Source organism: Leptonychotes weddellii, chromosome 1 (assembly GCF_054177405.1).
Source record: "Leptonychotes weddellii isolate Sample4059 chromosome 1, ASM5417740v2, whole genome shotgun sequence".
NCBI classification, from domain to species: domain Eukaryota; kingdom Metazoa; phylum Chordata; class Mammalia; order Carnivora; family Phocidae; genus Leptonychotes; species Leptonychotes weddellii.
Genome location: NC_138369.1, coordinates 99,090,974 through 99,106,901, shown reverse-complemented (window position 1 = coordinate 99,106,901; position 15,928 = coordinate 99,090,974). Strand labels below are relative to the sequence as shown.

General features: G+C 40.7%; 1 long non-coding RNA gene across 4 annotated transcripts in view; it reads left to right on the top strand.

Annotated features, from left to right (window-relative positions):
• The window catches only part of LOC145723072 (uncharacterized), a 70,172-nt gene extending 57,226 nt beyond the window's left edge, over nt 1–12,946 (top strand). For all 4 annotated transcript variants that reach the window (XR_014147886.1, XR_014147883.1, XR_014147885.1 and 1 more), the window contains one exon: nt 10,416–12,946. This is a non-coding gene — a long non-coding RNA (uncharacterized LOC145723072). The remainder of the gene's footprint in view (nt 1–10,415) is intronic.
• The last annotated feature ends 2,982 nt before the right edge of the window (nt 12,947–15,928 follow it).

Below are 15,928 nucleotides of genomic sequence, written 5' to 3'. Positions count from 1 at the left end.
ATGGAGCCCCGAGTTGGGCTCCGTGCTCAGTGCAGAGTCTGCCTGCATTTCTCTCTCCATCCCCCTTCCCACACCACTCTCTCTTTCAAAATAAATAAATAAAATCTAAAAAACAAACAAAACAAATTTATTCTCTTACCGTTTCAAGGCCAGAAATGCAAGATCAGTATTACTGGGCCCAAATCAAGCTGTTGGCATGGCTATACTTCCTCCAGAAGTTCTAGGGGAGAACATGTTCCTCACCTCGTCTAGCTTCTGGTGGCTGCAGTGTTCCTTGGTTTGAGTCCACATTAATCCAATCTTCAAGGTCAATCTTCAAATCCCTCTCTGCTCTATCTTTACATTGCCTTCTCCTCTTTCTCTCTCTCTCTTCATATGTGTATGCATGAAATTGCCCTCTTATGAAACATGTGATTGCATTTAAGGTCCATCCAGATAATTCAGGATAATCTCCTCATCTCAATCCTTAACTTATCACATCTGCAAAGATCCTTTTTCCAAACAAGGCAACATTTTCAGGTTTCATGGATTAGAACCTGATATCACCGGGGGCCACTATTCAGCCTACTATAGGCTGCTATTGATTTTGGTGTGTTGATCTTGGAATCAACAACATTTAAAACGTTTGTTTGAGAGCCAACTCTTCTATAATAGTTATATCATAAACAAATAATTTTGTGTTTACTTACTGATTAAAAGAGCTTCTGTTCTTTCTTTTCATTCTCTCTTCATTTTCCTGTGTACTTCGTCTGCATTCTTCTCTTTCTTCTTCTTCTTTTTAATTTTTTGGTCTTATTTTCTTATTTTTAAATAATTTAAATAATTTTTGAATATTTTTTGGTGTTTTGTAACAGCTTTATTAAGACATAATTCATATGCCATATAATTTACTCATTTACATTGTGAAATTCAATGGCTTTAGCATATTTACAGAGTCATGTAAGGGTCATCACAATCATTGTTGGAACATTTCATCACCCTATAAAAAACTGCACACTCCTAAGCTCTCCCTCCCTCTGAGCCTTACACAAGGACTAATCTTCTTTCTGTCTCTGTGAATTTGCCTATTCCGGAATTTCATATAAATGGAATCATCCCATATGTGATTTGTTGTGACTGGTTGCTTTCACTTAGCATAATATTTTCAAGGTTCATCCATTTTGGAGCATGTATCAATACTTCATTTCTTTTTTTATTGTAGTAAAATATACATAAGATTTATCATTTTAGCCATTTGTAAGTTTACGTGTCAGTGGCATTAAGTACATTCACTATGTTGTGTTATCATCACCATCATCTGTATCCCAAACTTTTCCAACATCCCCAAGAAAAACATTTTATCCATTAAGTAGTACTCCTTCCCTTCACCCTCCAGCCGCTGGTAGCCCGTATTTTACTTTCTGTCCATGAATTTGCCTATCGTAGGTATCTCATGTAAGTGGAATCATACAATACTTGTCCTTTATGTCTGGTTTATTTCACTAAGCAAAATGTTTTCAATATCCATCCAAGTTATAGCACATATCAAAATTTCACTCCTTTTTTATGACTGAATAATATTTCAATATATATCATATATATATCACATTTTGTATATCCATTCATTCCTTGATGGACACTTGGGTTGTTTACACTTCTTGGCTTTTGTGAATAATGCTACTGTGAACATTGATGTGCAAATATCTGTTTGAGTCTCTACTTTTTAGTTCTTTGAATTCTTTTCAATTCCCTAGGAGTGAAATTGCTGGGTCATATGGTAGTTTCTGTTTAACCTTTTGAGAAACCACCAAACTGTTTTCCACAGTGGCTGCATCATCTCATATTTCTGCTAGCAACGCATGAGGGTTCTAGTTTCTCTGTATCCTTATCAACACCCATTTTCATTATTATTGCCATCCTACTAGGTGTGAAGTGGTATCTCACTGGAGTTTCGTCTTGCATTTCTCTAATGATTAATGTTATTGAGCATCTTTTCATGTGCTTACTGGGCACTTGTAGATCTTTGGGAAAATGTCTATTCAAGTAATTTACTAATTTTTGAATTGGGTCTTTTTTTGTGGTTGAGTTTTAGGAGTTCTCGATATATTCTGGATGTTATTCTCTTATTGGATATATGATTTACAAATATTTTATCCCATCCCGTAGGCTGTCTTTTTTGCTGTCTTGATAGTACCCTTGGGTGCACAGAAGTTCTTATTTTTGTTGAAGTCCAATTTATCTGTTTTTTCTTTTGATGCCTGTGCCTTGGTTGTCATATCCTAGAAGTCATTGCCAAATCACTTCCTTTCATTTTGTTGCCAAAAATATCCCATGATACAAACATGCCACATTTTTTTTAAAGATTTTATTTATTTATTCATGAGAGACAGAGAGAGAGAGAGAGAGAGAAACAGAGGGAGAAGCAGGCTCCCAAGGAGCAGGGAGCCCGATGCGGGACTCGATCCCAGGACCCTGGGATCATGACCTGAGCTGAAGGCAGACGCTTAACCATCTGAGCCACCCAGGCGCCCCCAAACATGCCACATTTTATTTATCCATTCATCAGTTGATGGCTATTTGGGTTGTTTCTGCCTTTTGGCTATTATCAGTAATGCTGTTATGAATGTTCACGAAATCATGGTCTTGTGTAGACTTAAGTTTTTATTTCTCTTGGGTATAAATCTAGAGTAGAATTGCTGGGTCATATGGTAACTGTTTAAAGAACTGCCAGACTGTTTTCCAAAATGGCTGTACCATTTTACATTCTCACCATTAAGTGTGTGAGGGTTCCAATTTCTCTACATTCTCACCAACAATGGTTATTACCTAACTTTTGGCTTATAGTCGTCCTGGTGGGTTTGGAGTAGTGTTTCAGCATGGTTTTGATTTTCATTTCCTTAATGACTAGTGATGTTGTACATCTTCTCATGTACTTATTGGCCACTTGTAGATCTTCTTTAATCCTTTACCCATTTTTGAACCAGTTTGTCTTTTTATTACTGAGTTGTAATCGTTCTTTATATTTTTTAGATAGAAGTCTCTTATCAGGCATATGATATGCAAAGATTTTCTCCCATTCTGTGGGTTGTATCATCACTTTCTTGATGGTGTTCTTTGAAGCAGAGAAATTTTATTTTTACTATTATTATTTTTTAAAAGATCTTATTTATTTGTCAAAGAGAGAGAGAGGGAGCACGAGCAGGGGGAGTGGCAGGCAGAGGGAGAAGCAGCCTCCCCTCTGAGCAAGGAGCCTGATGCAGGACTCGATCCCAGGACCCTGGGATCATGACCTGATCCAAAGGCAGACGCTTAACCGACTGAGCCACCCAGGCATCCCTGAAGCAGAGAAATTTTAAATTTTGATGATGTCCACTTTGTGTATTTTTCCTTTTGTTGCTTGTGATTTTGGTGTCACATCTAAGAAATCATTGCCTAATCTGAAGTCATTTATGTCTCTATTTTCTTTTAAGTGTTTTATAATTTTAACTCTTCCATGGAAGTCTTTGATCCATTTTGAGTTCATATTATGTAAAGTAGGGGTTCAGCTTCACTCTTTTGCATGTGGCTGTTCAGTTGCTCCAGCACCATTTATTGAAAAGACAATTTTTTCTCCATTGGATCATCTTGATACTCTTGTTGAAATCAACAGATCATAGGTAGGAGGGTTTATTTCTGGAACTTTTCTTTATTTAATAGAGAGATGATAGTGAGCATCTTGACATGTTCCTGATTTTATTTTATTTTATTTTTAAAGAGTTATTTATTAATTTGAGGGGTGGGGGAGGAGCAGAGGGTAAGGGAGAGAGAGACTCTCAACTAGACTCCCTGCTGAGCACTGAGCCTGTTGCAGGGGTCCATCTCACACTGAGATCATGGCCTGAGCCGAAATCAAGAGTCAGACCCTTAACTGACTGAGCCACGCAGGCGCCCCTGATCCTGATTTTAATGGGAATCTTTTAGGCCTTCATCTTTTTGTGGTGCTGCTGTTAGTTTTTGATAGGGTAGCCTTATTAATAAAAAGATGTTTATTTGCATTCCTGGTTTGTTAAGAGATTTTTAAAATTTGTGAATGATATTCAAATGTTTTCTCTACATCTGTGAAGATGATCATATTTTGTTTTTATTCTTTAATCTGTTAGTGTGTTGAGTCACACAGATGGGTATTTCCTAATAGCAAATTCTTGTATTCCTGAGATAAGCCCTTTTGGGACTTGCTTAGGTTTTATTTAGGACTTCTGTATCCGTCTGTGTAAGTGAGATTGGCCCATAGAGTCCTTTTCTTATATAGTTTTGATCTGGTTTTGGTGGCAAAACCTGTTTTTAGTTTTTTTTATCAAGCATCTCTTGAGCATTAAACATCTTTCCAGCCCTACCTCTAACTCCTGGATGACCAGTTCCATGCTGGCTTTGTCCCAGGACAACCTACCGTACCTTGTCTCAGTTCATGCCATGTTCCTTTCACATCCTTCCTCGGGCTTTCCCAATGCATAGGTGAGTGATGCCCACAAAACCTGCTCTGTGCTGGGGAGTGAAGAGCTAACACCTGTTGGGGGGCACTCTTTTTTTTTTTTAAAGATTTTATTTATTTATTTAAGAGAGAGAGTATGAGCGCAAGCAGGGGGAGCAGCAGAGGGAGAGAGAAAGGGAGAAGCAGACCCTCCGTGGAGCAGGGAGCCTGATGGGCACTCAATCCCAGGCCCCTGGGACCATGACCCGAGCCAAAGGCAGATGCTTGACTGACTGAGCCACCCAGGCGCCCCAGGTGCCCAGGGGAGCACTTTTGACCAAGGTCGGACCTTGACCAAACTACCCAGGTGAGCCTATGCACCTTCCTTTCTTTTCCCAGGGTGACAGTCCCGAGATGAAATTAATAGGGCCTTTCGGTCTCCCTTAGTGGAAGCCAACTCAATGAAGTATCCTTACGTTAGCTTTCCTCCTTCCTCGTTTCAATCTTCCGTCCCTCACTTCGACTTCCCGGGATCATATTCCAAATAAACGACCCACACGCAAGCCTGAGTTTCAGGCTCTGTTTTCAGGGAAGCCCAGGCTAAAACAGTTTTGTTCCAGAAAATAAGTTGGTAGCTTTCTTTTTTTCTTTGAAAAATGTTCTGGTTTTTTTTGTGATGGTTGTATTGGATAAAATAATCTATTGAATGTTGTTAAAACCTGCCTATGACCATACTGTGCCGCTTGTGAGAGGACAAAGGAGCACTTCTTTCCCTTGCAACTTACTCAAGTTTTTAAACAGTTGTTGGTTTATTCAAGTCTTCCATTTCTCTTTGAACTTATTTTTATAATTTATATTTTCCAAACTTATAATGTTTTTCTCTTATACTTTAAACTTTCAACTGCATCTGTAGTTATATCTTCCTTTCATTTCTAATGTTATTTTGTGCCTAATTTGTGTCTTCTCTCTTTTTTCTTGATCAGTATAACGGGGGGCTTATTTATTGTCTTTTCAAAGAACTGGCTTTTAGCTTTATTGATCATAATTAGTTTCTGCTTTTGTATTTATTTCTTTTTTCCTGCTTTCTTTGAGTTTACTTTGAGTCAAATGTTTCCTGAGTTAACTCATTTATTTTTCTTAAAAAGTTTTAATATATGAGATATCCCAAATACCCAGAAAAACAAAAAACCAAAAACATATATATGTAATAAATACCCATGTAACTACCACACAGATTTAAAAAATCAAATTATTTTCAATCTTTCTTTGTTACTAAAGATTTCTTACTTACCAATAAATGCATTTAAGACTACTAACATAATGTAATATAACATACATTGCATCTTACAATTCTTGATTTATAGAGCTTTGGTTATCTTTTAGTTTCCAACATTTTGAAATTTATGTTGTAATTTCCTCTTCAACTCATACACTATAGGAATGATATCTTTAAAATTCCAGTGTATTTTCCCTTATCTTTCTATATTGATTTCTAATTTTATTGGAAAGAGAATATTAAATCTATTCTTTTAGATTAGCTGATACTTCTTTATTGATTTGGAAAGATGCTCAGGACATATTATTAAGAGAAAACACCATTATGTTCAAAATTACTGCATTGAGGAGAAAAAGCATGTGCATACTTGCAGGGAAAAAAGATAAAGGGGATACAAGCCAAAATATTATTCTGACAAATAGTTATCAACAAAGTGAAAGGAGATTGGTTTTCTTTAAGTTTTTATTTTAATTCCAGTTAGTTAACTTACAGTATTATATTAGTTTCAGATGTATAATATAGTAATTCCACACTTTATGGAAGGTTTTCTTCTAACTCATTTTTCTTCTTGAATTGTCAATGATTTCTCTAATGACCATGTTCTCTCTTAAAAAATTAAAAATCAGCTTACTGATTTTTAAAAATATTTCTTTGTAAAAATATTTGATGCCCATTCAAAAAACTTTTTAAAATATAGAGATGTATACTATACAAAGTTCTTGCTTGACTTCTAAACATACAGAGCATACATTTGTTAATTTAAAAATGGTATATATGTAAACATATATGTATTATATACATAGATGTAGATATATGTATATGTAGATATTTCTACAACTCGCTTTTATCCTTATATTACATTACGGAGACTTTTGCTTTGCTGTAGCAGACTGACCATGTGACTTACACACGTATTCTCCTGAAAACTCATTGAAATGACAACATAGATGTACCCCCAAAGAGACGAAATCAGGATAATAAATTCTGAAAAGGATAACAAAAAATAAAATGTAAGAAAGAGAAACCCAGTCACAGGAAATGGTGGTACCATTATCAGGAAGGTAGGGGTGAGGTGGGTTGGGGCATAAGGAGCGGACCACCTCCACTTTCTTCTTGGCCCCAGTCAAGAGTTAATTCGGAGAAATAGCCCAGGGAAGCCTTAAATTGGGGGATACCAGGCACGGAAATTACTCCGGGACATACTGGTGAGGGAAACAATGATACACATGAGGTCATGTCTTATATATTAATAAAACAATATATGCACATAAATAGGAATGTGAAAGCATGGACCCCCCCTGGAAAGATACACACACTATCTGTGGTTACATGATAGTTTCCCACTGGCATGGTGCTGGGCTCTTCTCTAAATTTTCTCCCTGAGTGATCCTGTTCATTTCTGTGGCTTTAAATGCGGTCTGTGACTTTAAATTTTTGTCTCCTTTGGGTGGGGCCCCCCCACTGGCTCAGACTAAGCCAACCGTGGTGCTGTATTCCTCAGCCACAGTGCTTGCTTTAGGGAAGCGCATGAGACTAGAGCCTTTGGGACGCGGTGGAGCTCCGAGGCAGACACTTTTCCCGGCTGGCTTTGCACCTGAGAGAGAGAAAGTTCTGGCAGCATTCTTGCTCTAAGCTCTACCGGTTCACATTGCCGCCCAACTGTTACTAATCCCGAGTAACATCAATTATTTATTTTTGTCTTTGCCAGTGGGTTAGGAGTAAATATATCTGCTTGACATTTTGTGTGTTGTTAGTGAGGTTAAGCACCTTTTCCTATTGTGTAGTCATTTGTATTTCTTTTATAAGTTGTCCATTTATTCTCTTTTGTCATTTATAAATTGCCTTGTTAGCCTGTGCCTTATTGATAAGTAAGATGTTTTAACATATTGTGGCTATAATGCCTTTCTTATAGGTATTACAAATATATTTAGCACACTGTTTTAAATAACTATTTTCTAATTATTTTAATGTTGTTATTGATGCTGAATGTGTCCCGGGACAGTCATTAATCTACTGTGCCTACAAATTCACATGGGAATTAAGGAGTGGAGCAGCCTCTTTCTAAGTGCTTATTCTCCTAGCAACATCTCCCAACACTGGTTTACAGTGGATTGGTCAAATATGAAAATTCTCCTTCACAGGCTGTTAAAGGTGTGCAAGCATAGACTTCATTCTATGAAAATTTACAATAAAGAGAGTAAAACATTTGAATAATCATTTTGGCTTTATTTATCACTGAAAATACAAATTTTTCCAACATATTGACTTCACATATAATTTACCTTATTGATTAAGCGCAATGTGAGTTTTTGTCTTAAAAATTAAGTCCATTTACTCTGAAAAACAAACTGAGGGTTCTAGAGGGGAGGGGGGTGGGAGGATGGGTTAGCCTGGTGATGGGTATTGAGGAGGGCACGTTCTGCATGGAGCACTGGGTGTTATGCACAAACAATGAATCACGGAACACTACATCAAAAACTAATGATGTAATGTATGGTGATTAACATAACAATAAAAAAATTAAAAAATTAAGTCCATTTAGTGGTAAGTTTTTGTGGCCTCTTTGAGTTCCATGGACCAACAATTAGGAAATGCTGATTTATCTGACCAGCAAATAATACATAAGAACAAATAGAAGAATAGCTAAACTTTATGAGCATCAGTAATGTGGTACTATTCTAAGTGTGCTACACACATCACACCCTTTATTTCTTAAAAGAACCCCATGAGGGGGCACCTGGGTGGCTCAGTTGGTTAAACATCTGCCTTCGGGGGCGCCTGGGTGGCTCAGTCGTTAAGCATCTGCCTTCGGCTCAGGTCATGATCCCAGGGTCCTGGGATCGAGCCCCGCATCGGGCTCCCTGCTCCGCGGGGAGCCTGCTTCTCCCTCTCCCACTCCCCCTGCCTGTGTTCCCTCTCTGGCTGTCTTTCTCTCTATCAAATAAATAAAACCTTTAAAAAAAAAAAAAAACATCTGCCTTCGGCTTGGGTCGTGATCCCGGGGTCCCGGGATCGAGCCCCACGTCGGGCTTCCTGCTCAGTGGGGAGTCTGCTTCTTCCTCTCCCTCTGCCTGCCGCTTCCCCTGCTTGTGCTCTCTCTTTCTCTCTCTGTCAAATAAATAAAATCTCAAAAAACAAAAAACCAAACCCAACCTCATGAGGCAGGTACTATGACTATTCCTATTTTCCAGATGAAGGAACAGGCACAGCAAGGTTAATTAACTAATCCAAGCTCACCCAGCTACTGGGGAAGAGCAAGTCTTTGAACTCAGGCAGTCTGTGCTCACTGGCTACACCTTGAGCCATTAGGCCCACTGCTTTCTTAGTGTTTTGTTTGGTTTTATTTTGTTTTGGTTTGGTTGTCTTAAGCTTGATTTTATCACTTAAACCCATATGGTTCAGATCTGAGTTTATGTTTTATCACATGAAAATGGGAATTCAATGTGATAAGGACTCTTAGTGTGTTTAATCCTGAGTTCCGTAAATGGGCCTGGCATATATTTTTAAGAGATCAAGAATTACTAAAACACTCTGTGGTGTCTCATGCAGCCCTAAACAAGAACTGAAGTCAAATTTTGGAATGATTGCCATTTTGACCTATACCAAGAATATGACATGTATGTATTTTCACTGACTGTGTCTTTATCAAGCGGTGGCTAGTTATTTCAGATTATCAGAGAAGCAGATACCTGCTGTCTTGGCAGGGTAAATAGGGCTCCTAAGTGTCACCTTAGGGAGTGTCGGCCATTGCCTGGAGCCAGGCTGAGCTAGCAGGCTGCTCTGGGAAAGCCAGCTGCCAGGGACCTGGCCACAGGAGCTGAAGGGAAGAGCTAGGAGAATCTAGGTGAGAGGATCTCTGACTCTTGGGTGCCCAGCCTGAGGAAAGGGGTGCTTGGTCAGTAGGCATGTGGGACAGGCACAGTGGGGCCTGATGCTCAGGGGTTGGGCTTGCGGAGGGATGGTCCGGAGGAGCTCCCAAACACCTGTCTGAGAAGCGTGGTGGCCAGCAGGTCATTCTGAGTGGATTTGGTACCACTTGGGGGGCACAATTGTGCATCTGAAAGCAGCCCCATTCTTAAGCTCCTGCTCTCACTCCACTCCTCTATCCCAGAGCTGGTAAGGACATTTCACAGCCAGTAACCTCTCATGAGGGATGCACTGGGGAACCCTAGAAACAATGTTTATAAATATTAATAAGAACTAATATCTGCTGAGCTTATACCACCGGTCAGGAATGATTCAAAGACCTTCCACACGTACAAACCCTCTGAGGCAAGTATTGTTTACAGAAGAGGCAGGTGAGGCAGAGGGAGCTTAGGGAAATCGCCCAGGGTCACACAGCATGTAAAAGGGGCAGGTGGGAAAGGTGGGGGGCTGTTCCACCTGAGCGAGTTTGGCTCCAACCCCAAACATCAAGCTGTTATGCTCTACTGGCTTCTTGGGATATTAGTAAAGGACTCTTCTCTGTAGATGTTAAGAGGAACACTGAACTTGCTACACTGCTTACAACAAAATGTCTCAGTCTCAAGGCAGTAATTTCTTTCAGCCCCTCAGCTGTCTTCCAAATGTCCTTCACCTCTGGATTTTCCTGAGCTGGGAAGGGGCTCAGTTCTTAGCGTTTAAAAAGCCACAAGAGGCTACATTTAATACATATTTTTACTGCTGCTTTTTTTGTCCTGTTGGGCTCATTTTGTCCATCAATTTCCCCTGCAGAACCAAGACCAACCGTATATGCTGACTGCTGTCCAGCCACCTCAGGACTGCCAGGTCTGGCACAGTGACCTTGGGTCCTGGCTCTCCCTTCAAAGAATTCATCACTTACAGTACTGTCCACTGAAGGCCGCAGGTCAGAGCTGCTGGAACACTGAGAAGTCCAGTAGAGGAAGGCTGCTCAGGTTCACACTCAAGTTCCAGACTCCAATAGGGCAGAAAGAGCAAGTCAGTATGTCATCCCCCTAGAGGTTAATGATAAAACTAGACAGCATTGTCAACAGCATCCACTTCAGGGCTCTGGAAATCGACCAGAGGCAAACAACAAATTGAGAAGTGTTCTTTTCATCCAGAACTGCTGTATTTTGGTATGAAGAATGGGAAGATATGGCATTCTTGCCTGGCACTGTCCCCCCACCACCCCCACTCCCGTCCCAGCTCAGTCAGTGCAAAGCTTCTAGTAGAATGCGGCGAGCCAAAAGCACCCACGGCAGGTTTGCTGCTGGACAGAGCACAACTGAGTTCCAGCAAAAGGTGAAAAACACCTCCCAGTCATGTCGTCAGGATCTTGGCGGCAAGTGAATGAGGGCGGCCAGCACTTCATTCAGCAGAGGTTGTTGTCAGGTTGGAAAAAGCAATCTTATGGCCAACAAGCCAGAAGTTTCATAGAGAGATCTGGAAATGAGACAATCACTGAGGAGCTTGAAAAATTCTCTACACACCTGCCTTCTGAGAGTGTGCAGTGTGGGAGCAGAGAGGATCCAAGTTCTCCACACATCCCTGGCGAACTGACACAACAGACTTGCAGAGGACATGTGGATGGGCATGTGGGAATCCTACTGGGCTGATAGAAATGTTCTAAAGCTGGATTGTGGTGATGTTTGCACAACTCTGTACATTTACCAAAAATCACCAATTTTATACTCCAGATAGGTAAATGATACATCAGTAAAGCTGTTAAAAAAAAAAATACTTAGGTTCTAGTGAATGACTCTAAAGAATGTTGCTTGGAGAATTTTCCTTTGGTATATTATGGCACTGCAAAACCAACTTCTGACAGAACAAATGAGCTATTTTTGGTAAGAGATATTGGTCACCTGCAATGATTTCGTCAGTCCATCATGCACTGCATTAGAGCTTAGAAAGCGTTAACTTTCAAAGACCATCAATAAGCAAGACTCACTTGAAAACTATATATTTAAAGATGAAGATGTATGTTCTGAGACATCATGTGTCAACATTGATTGAGCACAGAGTTTGCCACAGAGGCTAGGAGGCATACTACTTAAATTTGACAGCCTTCAAAGGGTTTATACTATTACAATTATAAGTTGATTTACAATAGTCTGTTAAAGTTAAATATTATATTACTGTTACTGGGATAGGGCTGGTAGAAAACGAGATGTTCTTAAAAAAAAAAAAAAAAGGCGCCTGGGTGGCTCAGTTGGTTAAGCGACTGCCTTCGGGTCAGGTCGTGATCCTGGAGTCCCGGGATCGAGTCCCGCATTGGGCTCCCTGCTCGGCGGGGAGCCTGCTTCTCCCTCTGACCCTCCTCCCTCTCACGCTCTCTGTCTCTCATTCTCTCTCTCGCAAATAAATAAAATCTTAAAAAAAAAAAAAAGAAAACGAGATGTTGCCAAACACATCTGATAAATTATAAAGTATCTTCTTCATTCGTTACTGCATTTAATCCTTGTAACAATCCTGTGGGTATTGCCAAAAGACAGGGAAACCGAGGCTCAGAGTGATTCAGCAGCTTGTTCAAGATCACATATCTTATGCCAAAGCTGAGATATGAATCCATGTGGCTGATTCTCAAGCAAATGTTGGTGAAGATCTGGGATAACTGTCACTCATACCTGGTTCATTGGGGTGTAAATTTGTAAAATTTCCGTGGAAGATAACTTGGTAATATCTAGCAAATGAAAACTACATATATTCTTTGTCTTTGAAATTCCACTTCTAGGATGTTTGTGGTTCAGTATAAATGGCCATCAGTAATGAATTAATTAAATAAACCTCTGTCTAGAAATGGAATACTATACAGCCATCCAAGGATGTGTATCTGAATATACTAATGCATAATAATCTGCAAGGTATATTATCAAATTTAAAAAAAGCTGTTCTCCACACTTTTTTAAAAAGATTTTATTTATTTGACAGAGAGAGACAGAGAGGGAACACAAGCAGGGGGAGCGGGAGAGGGAGAAGCAGGCTCCCAGCCGAGCAGGGAGCCCGATGCGGGGCTCGATCCCAGGACCCTGGGATCATGACCTGAGCCGAAGGCAGACGTTTAACCATCTGAGCCACCCAGGCGCCCCTGTTCTCCACACTCTTTTGTATTTTTTAAAAGGGACTGGCTGCCTAAAGAGACAGGGAGTTGTGGATACTATCATAAAACCAATTATACAATTTTAAACTGAGGTCTGTGGTTAATTATTTTTATTTTTTAAAAATTATTATTATTATTTTGATTTTCCATAGCAAGATTTTATGCAACAAAGTGGTATTAAAAAGCTCTGCACATATATTAAGTATTTGTTTGTTTGTTTTATTATTAACATAATGTATTGTTTCAGGCGTACAGGTCTGTGATTCATCAGTCTTACACAATTCACAGCGCTCACCCTAGCACATACCCTCCCCAATGTCCATCACCCAGCCACCCCATCCCCCCACCCCCCTCCACTCCAGCAACCCTCAGTTTGTTTCCTGAGATTAAGAGTCTCTTATGGTTTGTCTCCCTCTCTGGTTTCTTCTTGTTTCATTTTTTCCTCCCTTCTCCTATGATTCTCTGCCTTGTTTCTCAAATTCCACATATCAGTGAGATCATATGATAATTGTCTTTCTCTGACTGACTTATTTCACTTAGCATAATACCCTCTAGTTCCATCCATGTCATTGCAAATGGTTAAGATTTCATTTTTTTGATGGCTGCATAATATTCCATTGTATATATTATGTGGTTAATTTTTAAAAAATATTTTATTTATTTATTTGAGAGAAAGAGGGAGAGCATGAGTGGGGGCCAGGGGCAGAGGGAGAGGGAGAAGCAGACCCACCCCTGAGCAGGGAGCCCGACACGGGCATGGGGCTTGATGCCAGGACCCTGAGATCATAACCTGAGCCGAAGGCAGACACTTAACCAACTAAGCCACTCAGGCGCCCCCGTGATTAATTTTTAACTAGTGTCTGTGGTTTCCATATTTACAAATGGCAAAACAGTGAGCTGTTGACTAGGATATGGGATGGCCTCATCGTATATAAGTGAGTGTTTCTATGGTATTAGTTAAAAGGGATTCTTCCTAGTCTTTTAAGCTCTTCTCTTTTCTGACTTGGCCTATCCAAATCTTCAGAGTTAGAAGGAAACTTAGAAACTGTGTGGTTCAATACTTATCAACAGCAGGTCACAGCCTCCCAGTGAATTCTGAAATTAAATTTGTGGGTCAAAACTAACATTATTTCATCACTAAAAATTAAAAAAAATAATATAGACTAAAACCTTATGGATAAGGAAATGGAGGCTCTGACAGGCCCAGTGACTTGCCCAAGATGAGTAACAGGGCTCGAATTTCTACTCTTGTGTCCAGACTTACAGATTCCTTCTTTGTTTCATCATATTTTATAGATGTTTCTGTTGCCAGGGTCACTGAAGGACTTTAAAGAGTGGAAAGGTAGGTGATTGAACTTTTATTTTTGGAAGACCATGAGGAACAATGTGGAGGGCGGGCTGGAGGGGACCAACGGGAGGCTGGGAGCCCAGGTGGGAGCTCCAGTGAGAACTGATGATCCATTAAGGCACTGGCTTTATGCCTTCTAAGGAAGAGAAAGGTGTGCAGTTTGTTTAGAGGACAGCAATGACAGGACCTGGAGGTGACTGAGTTTGAAGTGGTACAGGAGAAAGAGTCAAGAAGAAATTCTAGGTTTCAGACTTGGGTACCTGGGTAAATGGTAGGGTGGTCTGCTGAGCAAGAAAAAACAGGAGAAGGATCAGTTTTGGGGGCGAAGACAATGAGAATGGATTTGAGATGTCTTTGGAAGTTTCACGTAGAGACGTCCAGGAGGGAGTGAGAAATCCAGCTTGGAATGCAGAAGAGAGCTCAGGGATAGAGCTTCTTATCTGGGGGTCATCCGGAGAGGGTGAAGGATAGCTGTGAAAGGATTTCTTCTTTCGGGTTCCTTTGGTCCTTACCCCTGAGTGTGGTTTCCAGGATTTCTTATTGGAAAGCCATGAGCAGAAACTTCTCACCGCACATCACCTCAACCAAATGCCACAGATACACAGAATGAAACCCCTGGGGGCAGACTCAGAAACCAAAGCAACAAATTCTCCTCGCAAATTCTCTTATTTACTTGTTTGGTTTCCATTTGTGCCCGTGTAGTCAAACAACTCTTTCTTTCACTTGGAACCTCTTTCTTTGGCCCCTAGGGACTTCCCTCTGGTAGTGACGGCAGTGACTTCAAGGACTCACCCCAGAGACCTCAGAACAGAAGCAAATGCTTTTCCACTTGAGCCGTTATTTCTCTGCCTGAGGGAATCTTCTTGACCAGTGAGCCTGCTAACCCTTAATGGGGAGTTTGGCCTCTGGGCTTCTTTATAGATATTAAATTCACAGTGAGACCGTGTAAGAATCCCATTCATTAAAAATTTCATTCGTACTCTCCAAGCTGAAAACAAGAAACCACATTTTGGTTATATGGATAGCCACTCTCAGTGACCCAACCGACCAGTTGTTTCTGTTATGATACATTATTCCTGTGAATTCCAAGGGAATTAATGAGATAGAAGCATTTTCTTATTTCACATTTCATGTAGATGCTAAGGCTTTGTTGGGAGGTTACTTGGTTATGGAGCAGGAATATTTCTCAGTGGAGGCTGTCAAGTTGGGCTATGTTAAAGGACACTGGATGTAGAATTTGCCTGGATTGGAAGGATCTAGAGTTTCCACTGGCCACAAATACAAGATCTATCACTGACTAGATTCGTAACCTTGACAAGTCACTTTGCCTTTCCCAGTCTTCATTTCTCTTCTTCAAGAAAAGGTGAAATGGCTTTTCTGTGCTGAGGGTCCATATGAGGGTCCACATTGTTCTGGGTCCCCATGGAACTGAAAGGGAAACTTTCACGATGTTCAGAGCCCTTGGCATCCTCCTGCTATGGGAGGAGGATGTCCTGTAATTCCTTGCAGCAGGAACCCACTTAGGTGGCACCAACCCTGACTTCCAAATGAAACAGCACATATACGAAAGGGAAAGCGATGGCATATTTCAAATCTGGAGAGATCTTATGAGAAGCTTCTGCCAGCAGCTGGTGCCCTTGTGGCCATCAAAAACCCGGCTGATGTCAGTGTCATATCGTCCAGGCCCAGCGGCCCGGGGGCTGCGCTCAAGTCAGCTGCTGCCGCGGGAGCCACTCTGACTGTGGCCGCTTCGCTCCCGGAACCTTCGCTAAGCAGGTGCTGGCGGCCTGCAGGGGCCTGTGTCTCCCGGTGGTTAGGGATCCCCGGGCTGACCAC